Source organism: Manis pentadactyla, chromosome 16 (genome assembly GCF_030020395.1).
Source record: "Manis pentadactyla isolate mManPen7 chromosome 16, mManPen7.hap1, whole genome shotgun sequence".
In the NCBI taxonomy this organism is placed as follows: Eukaryota; Metazoa; Chordata; class Mammalia; order Pholidota; family Manidae; genus Manis; species Manis pentadactyla.
The window spans coordinates 6,565,602-6,583,165 of NC_080034.1; the positions used below are offsets into that span (position 1 = coordinate 6,565,602).

The 17,564-nt window shown below is 41.1% G+C and overlaps 1 long non-coding RNA gene across 1 annotated transcript in view; it reads right to left on the bottom strand.

Annotated features, from left to right (window-relative positions):
- Nucleotides 1-459: 459 nt before the first annotated feature.
- Nucleotides 460-17,564, bottom strand: part of LOC118927699 (uncharacterized) — a 105,320-nt gene continuing 88,215 nt past the window's right edge. Inside the window, exons 3-4 of the long non-coding RNA XR_005030925.2 lie at nt 3,847-4,968; nt 460-612 (exon numbers count right to left, since the gene is read on the bottom strand). This is a non-coding gene — a long non-coding RNA (uncharacterized LOC118927699). The remainder of the gene's footprint in view (nt 613-3,846; nt 4,969-17,564) is intronic.

The following is a 17,564-nucleotide window of genomic DNA, read 5'->3' on the forward strand; positions in this document are numbered from 1 at the left end:
TATAATCAACAGAGAGTCTGCTATGTAGTAATTTCTTCATGAATTTCTTCAGACTTTTTAAACATCTTAATGATTGTAGGGATCTTACTTATGTGTGAGTTTAAGTGAGAACAGGTATTGGCCACATGAAATATTATGAATACTTGCAGTTTATAATTAGCTTTTCTCAATTATACTGGTGTGTGTGTGTGTGCATGTGTGTGTGCGTGTGCACGCGTGTGTGTGTGTGTGTGTGTGTGTGCGTGCGCGCGCATGTGTGTGTGTGTGTGTGTGTGTGTGCTCCCAACCAATATCTCTGCCATGATTAGGAAAGCATGGGATCTCCTGAATCACTTGACATGAAGATAAGTGGGATTTTTGCCTGATGTTTCTGCATATGTTTTTTAGTGCTCTCTGTGTATGAATTATTCAAATGCCATCTTGGAATCGTCACACCTAAACTATATCACATACCTTAAGCTCTCAGTTAACATCCTGCAGAGACGAGAGCACAGCCACAGGGCGCGTAGTAGGTCCCATACCCATTGCTGCCTGCAATCTGGGGCAGTGCTGGGAGGGAGGCAGGTCTCAACAGCTGTTCTGAGATTGCACCAAACCTTCCTGTTGACACGGCTGCAGTTTAAAGAGACAGGTCTTAGTGATTTGTGATCATCAGAAGACATATTTTGTATTTATAAAATTTAGCATTCAAAATATCACCAATATTAATTTACTTAACTATCCTTCTACAGACAAGAGAAACAGGAACTAGAAGTACAACTTTATTTCAGACGATTACCCAGTCAGAAAGCTCTAGGAAATTGCATTTCTGAATTTACTGGCACCCATCTTCGCTCTGGTAAACCTCACTTCTCTTCGGGTTATTAATAAGTTCTAGTTCTGTAGGGCTCACTGCCTTAGTAATTTTAGATACCATACAATGAGAGTTCACTTTGTGTCAGCTGCTATGTCAGGCATTTTACACTTTTTTTTCATATTTAATTTTTGCAAGAGCTATATACAATACATCTTATTTCCATTTTATAAATGAGGAAACGTATGTACAAAGGGTATAAGAAATTTGATAAGATCACAGATACGTAAGTTTCAGAGCGAGGGTTTTGATCTAGGACCATCTGACTCCAAAACACTCAGTCCTATTTCCTCTGTCAGTCAGTCAACAAACATGCATATTTTTTGAGCATCTTTCACATAGCAGATACTGGTCTCAATGCTAGGAAGATGGCATTGAATAGGTGGGCACAAACCCTGTCTTGTGGAGCTTAAATTCTAGTCAGATCCTTGAACGATGAGTGTTGCAGTATCAGTGAGCTGTTGGTAAGCATTCACTGGCTGAATACACGTGGGCGTCCATGACTGAGTGGGGCCACTGAGTTAAGGAGCTCCCTCTGAGAGAGGCTGCGAGATGCCACAAAAAGGTTACACTGACTATGGAAAATAAAATAATGCTACGAAGTCTCACAGAGAAAAAAATAGCCTCTCCAAATCAATAAGCAAGAATAGTATTTTAATAAAACAATGCTTTTAAGAGTAGGAAGCTAGCAGTGTTTTTTTAAACTATTGGGACAACAAGAAAATATTTGCCAAAATTACAGAAGAGTAATAGAAGAGATTCTTACATAACACATAATCTAGCTACAACTCTCTCTCTCTCTCTCTCTCTCTCTCTCTCTCTCTCTCTCTATATATATATATATATATATATATATATATATATAATCTGTGGCCTGTAATTATTGCATCTCTCTAGAAAGAAACATCTAAAGAATAATAATTAAAAAAACACTTAGATGGGTCTACAACCCTAATCGTGATAAAAGTGTATGTCTGAGGTTTTCTATGATTATGAAATAAATGTAGAGGCTTAAGCAAATAGTAATTTTTTTTTATAAAGTGAGATAAAAAGCAAAAAGTGTAAAGTGTCTTTAGTTCTTGAGTAATTGCTGGCTAATATGTTTAATGTTTACTGTTTTTAATTTTTTCTAATCACTACATGCAGTTTCAAAAAGCCAGTAAAATCCTTCAATAAAAAAACTATGAAAACTTTATATAAAACAGAATGAAGCCAACAATCCTCCACTTTCCAATTGATTTAAATTTACCATACTTCCAAGTAATGTCCATATAGTGCTATTTTTTAATTACCAATTTTAGATTTTCTACTGATTTTCTCATTGGGTAGAGACAGTGTTCGAGCCTCCTTCACCCCTTCCCGCCCTCTAGTTGCTCACTAGTTATATCACATTTTAAAATATATTACTGTGACTATATAAATACTTCCTACTATTGTTATTATGTAGTATACAGTGTTTACATTTTCTTCATTTTCCTTTTTATATAAATGGATCCCTTGGTTCTGGAAATTTACTTCCATTATTTCTTTGGTCATTTATTCTCTTCTACCTTCCCTTTAGTCCTTATGAGCGCCTGTTCATTGGGTTTTGGAACTCCTGGATCGATCTTCTCTCTTTTTTTCTCTTGCTTTTTTTTGTTGTTATTTCTTAATTTTTTGAAAAAAAATTTGTCATCTTATTTTCAATTTCAAAGAGCTTCCTTCCTTCCTTCTTCCTTTGTATGACACCATGCTCGTTACATGGACGCATCTCCTTTCTTTGAGGATTTTGTTCTGGTCCTTCCACTGTCCCTTGTTTCCTTCATCCCTTTTTCCTCCAGGTTGTTTTGGCCTCTGTCGTGCACGTGGCGGCTTCCCCAGGGGCCTGGTGATCCTTGCCTGTCTATTTATAATTAAAGAGAGGCACTGAAAAGCTCGAGTTCTGTCATATCCCATTCCGTCCGTGTTCATACGTGGTGGATTAGGATTACAAATCTCAATGAAGTGATTTTAATGATGATGAGAGGTTGGGAAGGCCTCCACTTATGCTGTTTTTAAAAAAAATCTGAATATTCTATTTAAAGTCCTAAGATTTACTAATTTCCGTTTTCAGGTCAATCCCCAAATTATTTAGTCTCCCTGCTTTTGCATGATTGATCTAAAACAAAAGTCGGACTTGTCTTTTGTCAAAGTCTTTAAAGTTAATACTATTCATTGTTTCTGATTTTCCACAGAGGCCTTTTAGGATTCAGTACAGCTACTTTTAATCTCATTAACCTGACAATTATTATAATGGCTTCCACTTATTTTCTTCATAACTCTTGAGTATTTACTCATTCATTAATTGCAAAGGAATTCCATGGAATTCCATTCAGTAGAACTAAAATGATAGAAACAATCTATATTTGCACTGTTTAATATGGTAACCTCTAGCATCTACAGCTATTGAGCACATAAAATGTGGGGACTATGTCTGATGTACTGATTTTTTAATTTAATTTCATTTAATTAATTTAAATTAAAATGTAAATAGTCACATGTGGCTAATGGCTACCATATTAGACTCTATAGCATTAAACAAATATTTATGGAGGGCCTACTATGTGCCAGGCCCTCTTCTAGACATTGAGGTATCAATAAAAAGGACACAGATTCCTATCTTTGGGGAGCTTACACCCTGGTAGAGAACACAGGCAGTAAAGCATAGAAATAACAAAGACATATATTATATATTATGTCAAATTCTGGTATTATGAAAAAAATTCAGGAAAATGTAAAGCAATGAAATATGGTGCATGTTCAGCAGAAGAACTTCACTCTGTTACGATACACAAAATACCGATTCCACATTATCACCATTTCCACTTCCTGCAGATAAGAAAACGTCTTTCTTCCTTGCTCTTCCTACCAATTATTGGTATTGCAATGCCCTTTGGATTTTTAGTCATTATTGTTCAAAGTATTTTCCTATCCCTTCTTTGAATTGATTTATACCTTAATAAAATATAAGTCACCTGAAGAGTACTTGTGGCAAAAATCTTGATATGTCTTCATCAGGTGATATCTTTTTATTCACTCCCTTCACTATTGTTAGTCACTTCCATATTTTATAAGTGTTATTTACATTCATAGAATGAACACTATTGCTTTGGCACTGTCCATGCTCTTTTTCTTCCCCTGCTGAAAATATCCCAAACACCTGGGTCCCACTGGCCGGGGCGTGGGTCTGTGACCTCGACAGGCCTTGCTGAATTGGTTCATTCCCTTGCCGTGGAACTGGTGCTTTTTCAAGGAATAGAGACAAATCCAATTCTGGCCAGGAAAGTCAGGCCCAAGATTTTAGTCTGAAATTGTTTGGAGAAAGAGAAGCTCTCATTTCCTCTGCCCTTGAACTTAAGAGGATGCTCAAGCTCCAGCTGCTAGAGACATCTCGCCAGAGAGCAACCTGAGAATGGGGTCCGCGGAGGCGTGATGGTGACAGAGGGGGAGGACACGTCCCACTGATATGGCTGTGGCTGTTTCCGTTACATGAACCGACAATGCCACCTTTAAACTCAAGCCACTTTAAATCAGACGGTTCCACACATGTAATGAAAAGAACATGTCTCAGCTGATGTTAAGGGGGGCTGGAATGACTGTAGTTGAGTCAGGAGGCCCCGGTTCCACCCTGACTCTGACTTTGATTATCTGTGTGTCGTTGAGCCAATCGCTTTATTCTCTAGACCCGGCTGCAAAGTGTGGGAGTTAGTTGAGACATTCCCCTCCGCTGCGCTGCCTCCGGCTCTCTGATTCTGCGAAGCAGCTCCTATGCGCGCAAGTGCCTCCAAAGGCCGCGGTGTGCCCTGGATTTCTCCCACACTGGGACACAGGAAGTCTGTCTTCTGTCAGCTGTTTGCAGAGGAGGGGCCAGGACCCACGTGTGTGCTGCCTGGCTTAGCTCTGCTCCGGGGCTGGTACCTCCTGCTGAGACCATCACTAGGTGGCGCTGGGACGGGTGCGAGAGCTTGCGGGGCTGGGATGCATCGGCCGGGGCTGAGCCAAAACATGCTGCTTCCAAGGGAGCCCTGGCCATACGGATTATTGCTGAATTTCCATTCCTTGAAAATGTCGCTTTTTTTTTCCATTTTGTATAATTGCTGTGAAATGGATTTTAAGAAGAATTATCAATAATCAGCTAATTTGAGAAATACGCACTAGTTTAAAAAACGTTAAGTAACCAAGCTTAAGAAACACCTATTCCCAGGCATCGTGTTCTGCTTGAGAGCGTCAGGGTCAGCGGGGTTGTGTGGGGTACCTGGCGTCTGAGTATATGAGCTCTAAAGTAGGCTAGCTTTTTTTTCTTTCTTTTCTTTTTAACATTTTGGCCTTACCCTTTACTAGCTGGGGAAATTGGTCAAGTTACTTAACTTTTCTGAGCTTCAGTTGTCTCTTCTGTAACATGGCGATAGCAATATGTAGGGTTATCTCGTAGGTTCTTATGAGGATAAAATGAGACAAAATTTTGAGTGGAGTGCCTGGCATAAGGGAGTACTCATTAGCATGCGTTAAAAAGACATGTATTTATTATATGTACACACACACATATATATATGTATACACACATATATATAACTTTTGTCATTTATGTATATATTTTTATGTGCATTTATATGTCATCTCTAGGCATGAAGAGTAAATATATTACTCTTGTATTTCTCAGTATTTCTCATGTATAATTCCATAAAGTGAAAATTTCAGATGTTGCTTGTTTTACACAGACAGACCCTGACATGTGATGACTTGACGTAAAATTTTTCCACTTCACGATGGTGTGAAAGTGCTGTGCACCCAGCAGGAGCCACACTTTGCCTTTTGAATGTGGATGTCTTCCTGGGCTGTATGTACCACCCTGTCTCATGATGCTGGGCAGTGAGCTGCGGCCACCAGTCAGCCACACGATCACAGGGGTAAACAACCGACACGCTTACAACCATTTGGTACAACCCAGCCCTTCTGTTGGTCACTGTTGGTCCAGTACTCCATAAATACTTTATTATAAAGGAGCCTTTGTCTGGGAGTCACCCAGCTGTAGGCTGATGTAAGTGTTCTGAGCACGTTTAAGGGAGGCCCTGCTAAGCTGTGACGTTCATGTATTAAATGCATTTTTGACTTACAATATTTTCAACTTATCATGGACTTATGGGGATGTAACACCATCGTAAATTAAGGATGACCTGTAGTTTGTAATGTAAATTGCCTGAATTGTTCATCAAAACAGATTACAACTGGATAAATTCCAAATTGAATACTTCATAGTCTACTCTGAGGAAGAATATAAATCTGGCTCCAAACACTGGCGCATCTGCCTATCACTTTACTGCGAGTCCCAAGGATCAATCATAGCAAATAGAAAAGCGAACAATATTCTGAGATGCACCTACTCCACCAGCCCCAGCAGCATATATTTTTCCATTATGTCTTTAAAGGGAGAGAAAAGTAAGTTTTTTCTCACTAAAATATCATGCTGGTATTAGAAAAGGAAAGAAAAATACCATCTTCTGAGGCAATGTTATATATTAAGAAATAAGAGGTTTGTATAACCATTAACACAGTTAGCCTGTGGAAATCCAAAGGTGACATTTAATGGGTTTTCCATTTCTAAACTTCTGTTGCAGTTTTTATAAACTATGGGATCACTTCCAAGTCTTAAATTCACACATAGCAGTATTTTAAATTGTCCTTTTAATAACAACTCAACAGTAAGAGCCTTTCTATAAGTTTCCACAGCTACTGTCTAAAGAAGTCAAGATCCCCATCTTACTGCAAAGCTTTGAGTTGGCAGCTTAAAAGTTCTATTTTGTAATGTTAGCATTTTTAAGCTGCACATATACTCTAAAAGTGGTATACACCTTTTAGAACATACAAATTCAAAGAATTTACTGAAGTTATTCATTAAATGAACTTGGCTTTATAATTTTTTTAAACCTTGAAAATATATTTTATTTTTAAAAATCTGTTGTTGTTTAATTTGTCTCTAACTTAAATTTGTATCAGAGAAGAGAAGTAGATTTCCTTCCGGGTCAACCCACACAGATACTATTTATTTTCCTTCTTCCCTCCAATTGTTGGGTTTTCCTATGTGAATGAAAAAGGGAGTGCACTGAATGGACAGAAAATTAGAGAACTTCCAAATAATGTAATTGAACTTGGGGACAATAATGTAAAACATATTTTAAAAGTTGAGAAAGATTAAGAAATTGTTATAATAATAAGAAACAATGTAAAAGTCTAAGTTTTTATAATTTTCATTTGTTTATATATTACAGAATAATGTTTATGCTGAATATTTGAAAAATACAATTTTCACCAAAGTCAAATTACTTTAAAAAACAATACACAGACTAAATTCATACCCAAATAGACTGGATTTCCAGAAAGGAGTTGTGATGCTAGATTTCCAGGTCAGTGTATTGGGTGAAGGACCAGAAGAAGGTACAATACGGGTCGGTGCCTTTGGGAAATCTCCATGTGTGTGTGTGTGAATGAAGAAGATGGAACATATAAAGTTTGGGCTATTTCTGCCCAGTAGGTGCTCTGTATTATCTTGGCACCTGGCAGAGTCCTCCTCGGAGGAAAAAAATGGAGATTTGCTCTTTTTCTGCCTTTGTTGTTTGGAGTGCACCCCTCTCCCCCCACACAGCCCTGATTGCTCAGTTTCACGCCTTTATGGAGTCTCTCTTTGATACCAGATGTTGGCTGCAGGTGCTGCATTTACAAAGGGAGAGAATCTTTGCCCTATTCCCTGTGCTGTTCTACCTGGAGAACCACTCATCCTCCCTCTTAGCTGGAGGGCTCTCTCTCCAGAAGCCTTCTCCAGTCCTGCGCCAGCTCTCCTGAACTCCGAGCAGACTCTGGACAGATAGCAAGCCCACGGTCCACAGCACTTGAAGGGCCCAAGTTGCTCACATGTCCATGTTTCCCTAATAGGTCTGCAGGGATGGGCACCATGTTTTACTTGACTTTGACTCTCCCACCCAGCATCATATTTATCAAAATCAGGTACGTTGTTTCTCTAAATGCAAGGGAGAGTGACTGAGTCCATGGTCTAACCTGGTTCTTCCTGGGAACGGCTCCATCTGTCTGAGCTCTAAGACTTCCTAAACTACAGAGGGGGAAAAAATAGATTTAATCTCTCCACCCTGGGCCTATTCCCAAAGTTAGCTAATTTATTACCATGCTGATAAATGATGCAAGTTTTTGTTCAGATTGTGTCATATTGAACCAATGATGGGTTCCCAGGAAGTCACAGACAGCAGAGAGATCCTGTGCACCAGCTCACCAAGTTCCTCTGGTGATGTCACATGACAACCAAATTCGAGAAATTAACACTGGTTCAATGAATGTGTGAGATTCTGTGCCATTTTATCAGGTGCAGGTTCGTGCAACCACTTGCAGTCAACATATAGAATCATTCTATCACCACAAGAATCTCCCTTCGGACACCCCTGCACAGTCACATCTCGTGACTATCTGTCAGAAAGCACAGACAATGTCTAACACTGGCAGAGACCTTTTTTTTAATTTATAATATACGGGAAATAAATATAAAAGTGAAAGAAAATTGAGAAGAAAAAAATCAGCAGTTAGTGGAAGTGCAAATACAAATAGCTCAAAAATCCATGGACAGGTGTCCAGCCTTGAGTGACCATGGAATGATCCACCTTACGCCAGTGATACCAGCAAACACTGAAGATAGAGCCAAATAGTCGTGAGAGTGTGCGGGGTGGGGAGTGAAAGCTGTGAGGTACCACGGTAGGAGCACAGATGAATGCATTCTTGACTGGGAGCATTCTAAAGCTACTTAATGAAATTTTGCATATATTGAGATTGGGACTCAATTTGGGATTGGGACTCAAGATTTTGGATTACTCCTGGCGCTGCTGGTAATATATTCTATTACCGTACTGTAACTCTAGGGGGAGGGGGGAATCTTTCTCCCAGCCTGGGGCAAATTACCTTTGAAACCAAAATCAGTCAAAGGGAGAAATAAAGTGGGAGAAACCCATTTATTGCCTACAAGCAGTTGTCCACGTCTGTTCGCCTGTGTCTTTCTTCTCCGGGCTGCAGAAAGGGACAGCATCCAAATTCTCCCCTCCAGTTACACCCGTGTAATCACCTATTGATATGGAGATGGACCGCTTCTCTGCACCCTCGGAAGCACCTGTTGACATGGAGATGCACAAGCCAGGCGAGAGATTCTGGAAATACTGCAATTTTACCCACACCTACATAGTTCCCAAATCTCTAGGTTTCCATTTCATCCTCATTTGTTACATGGAGGTTATCTTTCCTTACTCCTCAGTGAAAATAATTTTTTTTTAATGTGAAAGTATTTTGAAAATTTGTCTCTGATATTAAATCATTAGATTTAATTACCTTTTATGGGTAAACTAAGGAGTTTGGGAACTCAGATGTATTTGTCCTATTTCTAAAATGAGGCAAAATAGAGGCAAATTCTGCAGAATTTGGAAGATGGGGATATTTAATTAGGAAAATTGCCAGCTATGTGGTAGAAATAAGCCAAGCACAGAACAGACAAGAAGGCGGTGTAAGGTTTTCCCAACAGATGTGGAAATAAATATCTTACAGGAGGAAACTACACGGAAAGCCCATATGCATTAGAAACATAAGGATTCTGTCCTTCAGAGGCTTATTTTCAGCTTCAAAATTTGCAGTTTAAAATTGTCAGAAAAAATGACATCTTTTGAAACAACTTTTCAGGAATACAAAGACTGTTCCCCATCTTTCCCAATCTGGGTAGGAGAATGGCATTACTATTCCCTTCTACAAAGCTGGGGGGAAAGTAAGTTCCCAGCCCAGGGAAAATTACCTTTGAAGCTGCAATCAGTCAAAGGGGGAAACCCGTTTCTTGCTTACGCGTAGTCGTCCACGTTTGCTCACCCGTGTCTCTCTTGACCCAGCTGCAAAAAGGGACCCCACCCAACCTCTCTGCTCCAGGTATGCCCTCACTTCCCCTTGTAACCCCCTATGGATATGGAGGTGGACTGTTGCTCTCCACTCCTTGGAAACACCTATTGATATGGAGATGCACTAAGGCCAGGTGAGAGATTCTGGAAATACTGTAATTTTACCCACACCTTCATTTCACCTAATTATGTACTCACCTTCTCGAACAGAAAAAATGCATTGCAAATGTGTAATGCTGTCCTAAAGCCCACACGATGCCCCAGTGGCTCTCCATGAAGGTGGCTTTTCCCCTCCTCTGCCAGGGGCCGCTGGCAATGTCTGTCTGCACTTTTGGTTGTCAGAGCTGGGGAGGGGGTATTCTATTGGCATCTACTGGCAAAGGCCAGGGATGCTGCTAAGTGTTTTACAATTCACAGGACCACCTCCACCACAAACACTTATCCTGCCCACAATGTCCACATTGCTCCTGCTGAGAAACCCTGGGGACAGTATTACATTATCCTTCTATTTATATCACGCCTAATCCTTAAGAGCTTTTCTAGGAAAAATCTAGCAAATCTTCCTGCATTTGTTTTGCAGGCAAGATTATAGTACTAAGTATGTGCACATAGCTGTCCGCCCATCCATTCATCTGTCCTCCTGTTCGTCATTCACTCAACCACTGGGCATTCGACTGTTTCCTCTGTACCAAGGAGCAAAGCGCTCGGCACCGGGAGGAATACGGTGCCGTCCTCGGTCTGGGGGCCTCAGCTTCCTCAGTAAGGCACGTCACAGTGTTAAAATATAACGTGATAAATGTTATAAAAGAATCACAGTGTAAGAAGCTGATACAGAGAAAAGAATAATTATGTATTCCTATAGCAGATAAATTAATAAAATGTGGTAAGTCATCACAGCATTTTTCCATGTTAGATAAATTTATATGGAAATGTAAAAGCCAAAAACACGTCATCATTTTAATTAATTTTGTACTTTCTTAAGAACTCATTGTTCTCTTCTGAAAGCTCTCCAAATAGATTCCGAAAGTGTGTGTGGTGTCCCACCTATGAACATGCTACCGGGGTCATGGGTGTGACAGCCAACGGCACACGCCAGATACTCAGTAAGAGTGAGGAGGCTTCCTTTGGAAAAGTGGTGGGAGAGGCCCAGTTGCTGCGCACATGTGCAGCCCCAGGACGAGCCCTCGGTGCATTAGGGGATCCGGAGGCTCAGAGGAGGGGCAAGTGTCAGGTCACATGCATGTCCGAAGAGGGGAGAGGAGCGAGGTTATGGCCCGTGCTGTGTTCAGTGTGTGCCTCTGCGGCTCTCTTCAGGGGCCACTCATCAATGCTTTCCCAATGAAAATCTCCTCTATTCCCTTCCATTTCTTCTCCAAATTTCTAGAAATTAAGTATAAAAGTTGTTACTCAAATTTATGAATAATGTCAGTCATGCTTTTTTACTTGTTTTTTTTTTTATAAATAACTGGAGATAAAATGGCCATGTGGGGAGAGGGACTCTGACAAGTCTGCTCTCCTCGGACAGAGTAGGTGCAGGTGAAGGATCTGTGGGGGATGTGGTCCGGGAAGCTGAGGCTGGCCAGGAGCCGGCCAGGAGCCCGGGGAGATGCTCCGTGCTTCCAGGATCCCCCGAGAAGAGATGCTGAAAACCCCTTTCTCCAGAACCCCCACAGTGGCTCTACCCCAAGTCAGGAAAGCGCTGCCTTCAAAGGAGTTTTCTGAGTCTGAAAAATATGCTGCCTTCCTCCAGGCCTGGGCAGTGAGAGGGCACGTGTTTGCCACTAGTACCCTCATGTCTCGGATGCCAGACTAATTGAAATGCTAATGTTCTTGCCTCACAAAGAAAAGGCCATTTCAAAGAAAATGATTCAAGGACTGAACCGAACCCACATGTCATCAGCTCATGTGCCTCCTGAGACTTCTGACCAGACAGAGTCAATAAAATTGTAAAGACTTTGACATAATACAGGCATAGGGAACAACTGATGTATGTGACTCCTCTTTTTCTCTCTGGAAAAAGTATAACTGTTCTGTCGCAGTCTCTCCAAATGGATAGGCAAGAATTTAGAAACCTTTCAAGGAAGAAAAATGTGTCCATGTACCAGAGAAATTGCTGCTTTTATAAGATGACTTCTAAAGATATATTTGTAGATCTTATATTTTGCATGTTGCTTTCAGGAAATGCTTTTAGCCTTTACTCTTAATTCGTTGTGCAAGTCATAACCCAGATATCCAAGTCACCACTTCTCCATACACTGAAGATCCTTAGAAATGCTCATTTTTTTCTGATTATATAGGTGATACACATTCCTTACAAAAATTCAGAAATACACAAATAATAAAGAACACAAAAACTTACTGCAGCCAGAGAGGGCTTAAAGTTTATTTCTTGAAAAACATTTTCCTCTTAATGTTAAACTGAAGAAAAATTGGCAGGTGGCTGTGTGATTCTGCAGGCCTGCTCAGCGACTCTGGAGCCTGGGACACCGGGGCAAGCATCCTGCCGTCTGTGGGGACTTCAGGAAGCCCCCCAGGCACCCCCGATAGGAGAGAGAGCATGAGGGAGAAGGAAAGGAAGAGGGCAAGAGAAAGAAGGGAAGGAGTTCTTTACATTTAAATTTAAATGTACTGTTAAATGCAATCCAATAAGGTGCAGCGGAGCATCAGCCCTCAGCACATGGGGAGGGGTCTTCCAGGAACCCTGAAATCACATCCTGTAGACAAGGCCCCTTACCTCACCTGCTTGGTATTTACTAAATCATATCTAAGAACCAGAATGTTACTGGTTATTCTGCTAAAAAAGCACATGGAGATCCTAGTCCTGGTGGATAAATAGGTAATTGTGTGTGTACCTGCTGATTTGCTTATTTTTAAGAAAATAATAATAATCAGTAACTTGTTAACCATTTCCTATATACCGGGCACTATGCTAAGAGCTTTATGTACATTGTTTCATTAGCCCTTTTTTTCCTCCAGTTTTATTGATGAGGAAACCGAGGCATAGAAAAGGGAAGTGTAGCCAATGGTCACGAATGTCAGAGGCTGGGTCCAAACCCAGGGCCACTGGGTGCCAGGGCCGCTGCCCTCAGCCACTCCGCCCCAGCAACCACACGGGCCCGTTTATTTTAAGACTATCTTCCAATAAAATATCCATAAAAACATTCTTAACATTAATGAAGTGCTAAGAAATTATGAAATATTATTGAAACAATGTACTCCATGGGGGCGAAGGGAAGACTCTGAGAGAGCCGGCTGGTTCTGAGTAATATTCTCGTAAAGTAGAGCAGCTTTCAGCCATTTGGGTGACGGGCGATGGTATATCTGCCTTACTAAGCCTATTGCATTTTACTAAATTCTTTCCTTACTGTATTTTAAATAAACATAGTGTCATGGAACCTGAACTATGGTCTTTTGTGGCCCACTGGTCCTTCAAACATAGCCAGGTGACCCCACACACTGATAATATATAAACAAAAAAATGCACTGCTTGGACTTAGACTTTATGAGTATTTTAACCTCTACAAATAATTGGAGCAGCTAGTAGCAAAAAGCCTCCACACCTATCGGTATCTTACTGGATTAAAAAATAAAAATTCTCTGTCTGTACTCACTGGTGATAACTTCTGAGATGTGTCATCGATTTGAAAACGAAGTAGCAAAAGCAGCCGCTTAACGGGTCTGGGGTTTCCCGTCTTCACAATGGAAAGAGTTCTGTTGTACAACCATGTGGACGTGCTTAATGCTACTGAACTGTACGTATAGAGATGGTTGAGGGGGCAGCTTTTAAGTCATGTGTCTTTTACCAAAATTAAAAATTAAATTAAATGAAAGATGAGGCAAGTATCAGCCTCAGGTCGGACTGTTACCTCAGGGCCTTCTCCTCTGCCCCAGTCTGAGCGTTCCTTTCCCAGAATAAGCTCAGCCGATGGTAGAAAAAGGAACAACTTTCCATCATAATTATTAGTACTTTTAAGAAGTGTCAGCTGCTCCCCTGAGTATTATTACCAGGTTGTGGTGCTGTTCACAGTTACTCCCAATACACCAGAATCCTTTGCTTTCAGAGCTGATGGATTAAAGAAGGATTTCCTTTCTCTCGGGTTTCACTTTTCTCACTAGAATTTTACCTGCATTTTGCTTCACTGTAGAAGTCGGGCTGGATCACTCCCACTGAGAATTGTCTCCATTACCTTTTAACATAGCTGCCAAAGAGGGAAGACTTCAAATCCAGCGCCTACTTGGCACAATCCAAAGAAAGACTAGAACAGAGTCCCAGCACAGCGTCCGGCATTGAGCGTCAGACGGATCTTTCTTGGGGGACGCTGGGCTGCGCTCGCCAAGTGGCGGCCCCTGGCTAAGCACACACGGCACCTGGTCAGAAGCCAGGGTCGGCAGGTCAGAGTGGGAGCCATGTAGCAAACCAGTCTTGAGTTGACCACAGGGGACATGAGGTAGTCGAGTCCCAAGAGCCCAGGCTACCCTGTCTAGAGACATTCAAGACTAATGGAAATCTAAGCATACCCATGCGGCTCAGAAAAGGTTCCCTCTCCAAGTTAATCGAAGCCCAGCTTTACTATGGCCCCTCCTACTGTGCAATATTTCTTTTGGCTTTCATTTAAGAAACAGCTGCCCCAAATAGGACCCCCATTCTGCTGGCGTCAAACTCAGTTGTACTGTTGGTCTTAGAATTGACCAGTCTCCGAGAGCCAGAGACGGGAAGAAAGGATCAAGGGAAGCCAGCAGCTTTCTCAAGACACCGACTGGAACACGTGTGCTTCAGCAGCAGCTTTGCTGACCCGGCTTCTCCTTTGAGAATTTGGCTCGACTTTGAGGGCCCGTTTTCAGCGAGGTGAATGCAGACTCGGCAATCTGGCTCCCACTTACTGTAATTGAGTCAGACAATTAAATTGCCTCCTAGTTACTGAAAATGTAAACCACATACACTGTATGTAGGTCACAGCGTGCCAGTGGTGCGTGTCCAGTGTAGTGACTTCATGCCTGGATATGGACAACTTTTTTGAGTGAAAGCAGCATAGCATGCAGGCTCAGCGAATGCACATGAACTAACAAGGGGAACACCAAAGGTCTGTAGGTTTGGAAGATAGCCTAGAATCAGCGCTCCAACACATGGATTTATTTAGACAAAACAATGTGTCAGCTTATCATTGTGTTGTAATTTTTGGATCACTTTCCTTAAAATCTTAAAATGAAGTATGTTTATTAATGAGCACCTTCCTTTACACAAAACCCATAAAAACCTCCATGTTTTCCCCAAACCAAAATTATACTCAGAGATGTAAAATAAAACTTCTAGAGACCAATAGCGATCCTAAAGTAAAACTGACAAATGGCTGAGCCTCCGGGTAGGATGTTAGTTAGATTTTTGAGAAAGTAGATGTAGTGACGTTAGCAGAACTGGGGACAGGGTTTGGAGTTTGGATTGTGTGTGTTTACCTTGACCGTATGAATGCCAGCATCATCCACTGATGATTGCTGGTATAGGGGATGATGAGGAGCAATGGGTTTTATAATTGATCTCGCTTTCAGCTCAGTGACTGCTTTCATAGTATATAGGATATCTCGTCTCCTAAATAGATTACAATAGACTTTAAAGTTTCAGTTAAAAAAAAAAATTCCTTGATCTGTATTTGGATTTTCCATGGCAAATCTTCAACCTGAAGACTATATCCTTCTCCAATTCCACATGCTTTTAGACATCTGGCTCTATCATCAAGTATTGCATGTTTAAAAAACGCAATTTTCCTAGTCTAACAAAAGCAGAATTACCAAGGAATATGGTGTGTGTGTGTGTGTGTGTGTGTGTGTGTGTGTGTGTGTGTGTGTGTGTACTCACCAGGGGTGTTTCCTTTAAAAGCTTCCTAATGGATCCTTATTTTAATCCCTTTCCCCACAGATAGCAAACCATGTTCTTAGAATTATATTCGCTGTTTAATGAGGAAACCTAGCGTTTTCCCGGTGGGCTTGCTTCTAGGTAGCCCTGTTTCTGCTTGGGGGTGTTTTGATTATAAGGCTGTCTCTGGCAGCACCAATCTTTCTTCAATGATCTTGGGTTAAGAGAAGATATATCTGTGACCTTGGCTATTTTTCTGCCACTAACATTTGTTAGTTCCATTTTGAGTGTCATGTGAAATTTCTCAACTTTGGAGCATTATATCCATGCCAGGTCCACCTCTCCAGAGCCTGTCTTAAAGCAGCTTTCTTCATGTTTCCCTCACTCGGAACATGCAGCCAAGCACTCCGTGGAAAAGCTGCACGTTGGGCTTATTCCGAATAATATGTCCTGACACATGATAAGAGAAAAGTGCAAAACTAATGTGAAAAAACGGTCATTGATCCAAGTCCTATTTCCAACAAATCACTTAATTTATTCATCATTATTAAATCATTCATCAAATATTAAATCATCTAATTTAGAGTATGTGTTGTACATAGGATATGGTGTTTGAGGAAGTGATGCACTGACATGGGTACATGTCCCACAGTTGGGACTCACTGACAGACAAACACACAGAACACATACAGTCTTAGGCTACATCTCATTAAAATCAAAGTTCTTGTTTCTATGAAACCATAACAAGATATTCTATTTTACTCTTGTTATACAGAATTGTTTGTTATACAACTATTTGCTATAAAGAAGCCCATATATATAGCCAACATGAACAAGGCATAAAAAAATCAGAGATAAAATGATTACATACATTATAATTCTGAAAATGTTTAAAATCTTTTATAACGAAGAATTTTTCAAGATGCCAAATAGACTAACCCTCCAAAATACGCAAACACAAAATAAACCCTAAGTAGCGTAGTAGCCCACACCACAAACCCCCAAATCCTGAAAGTTAAGAGAAAGACGAGTGGGGAATAGTGCATTAAAAGGACCTGAGCATCTGTCTAAAATAGATCTTGCTTGTCACTTGGCTAACAGGATGTAGTCGAGGAGTGGTTTGTGATGGATGTCTAAAAATAAGCAGGGGAGAAGAGAGAAGCTTGGAGCTGAGAGGAAAGCGATGGGCTACTTCTCTCATGTGTTAAAGACATGAACAAAGCCATAGTAATTCGAGCAGCAGGAAACTAGTCAAGGGACAGATAGAATCTAATAAGGATAAAGAGCAAAAGAGGCCTCACAATTTAGCCTCTCCCAAAGGTGTTGCTGCAAGAACTGGTTAGCAATTTCTATCTTGTATTTCATCATAAAATAAAATACATTTCAAAGGGCATAAAATTAACTGCTTAAAAAAAAACAAAAAAGAAATTGGAAGTTTACTAATTCAACACCTATTTACAGAGTGCCTTCCATGTAGCTGTGTTATTCCCAGTGCTGGGAATAGAACAGCAAACCAAACCGACGGAAGTCCCTGCCTTCATGGAGCTTACAGTGTGAGGGGAGGGCATGCAGTAAACAAACAGATGAGGAAAATCAAAGCCCTGTATATGGTGGCAAGGACAGAAGAGCTCTGCAGACCGAGGGCATAGCAGGCAGAGGCCCTGCGGGGAAAGCAGCCTGGTGGGTTGGGACAAAGTCTGCAGTGAGGTGGGGGCAAATTAATGAGGGGCAGGGGGGTGGGAAAAGAGACCAGAGGCTTCAAATGCCACGGTTTCAGGGCGGACAGTACGGCGTCGGAGGCCATGGTGAGGACACCGCTGCAGGCCTTTCCTCTGAATGAAGCAGGAAGTCATGAAGGGCTTTAAGCAGAACAGCAGGATCATCGGCTTCCCATTCAGGAAAAGCCCGCTGTCTACGC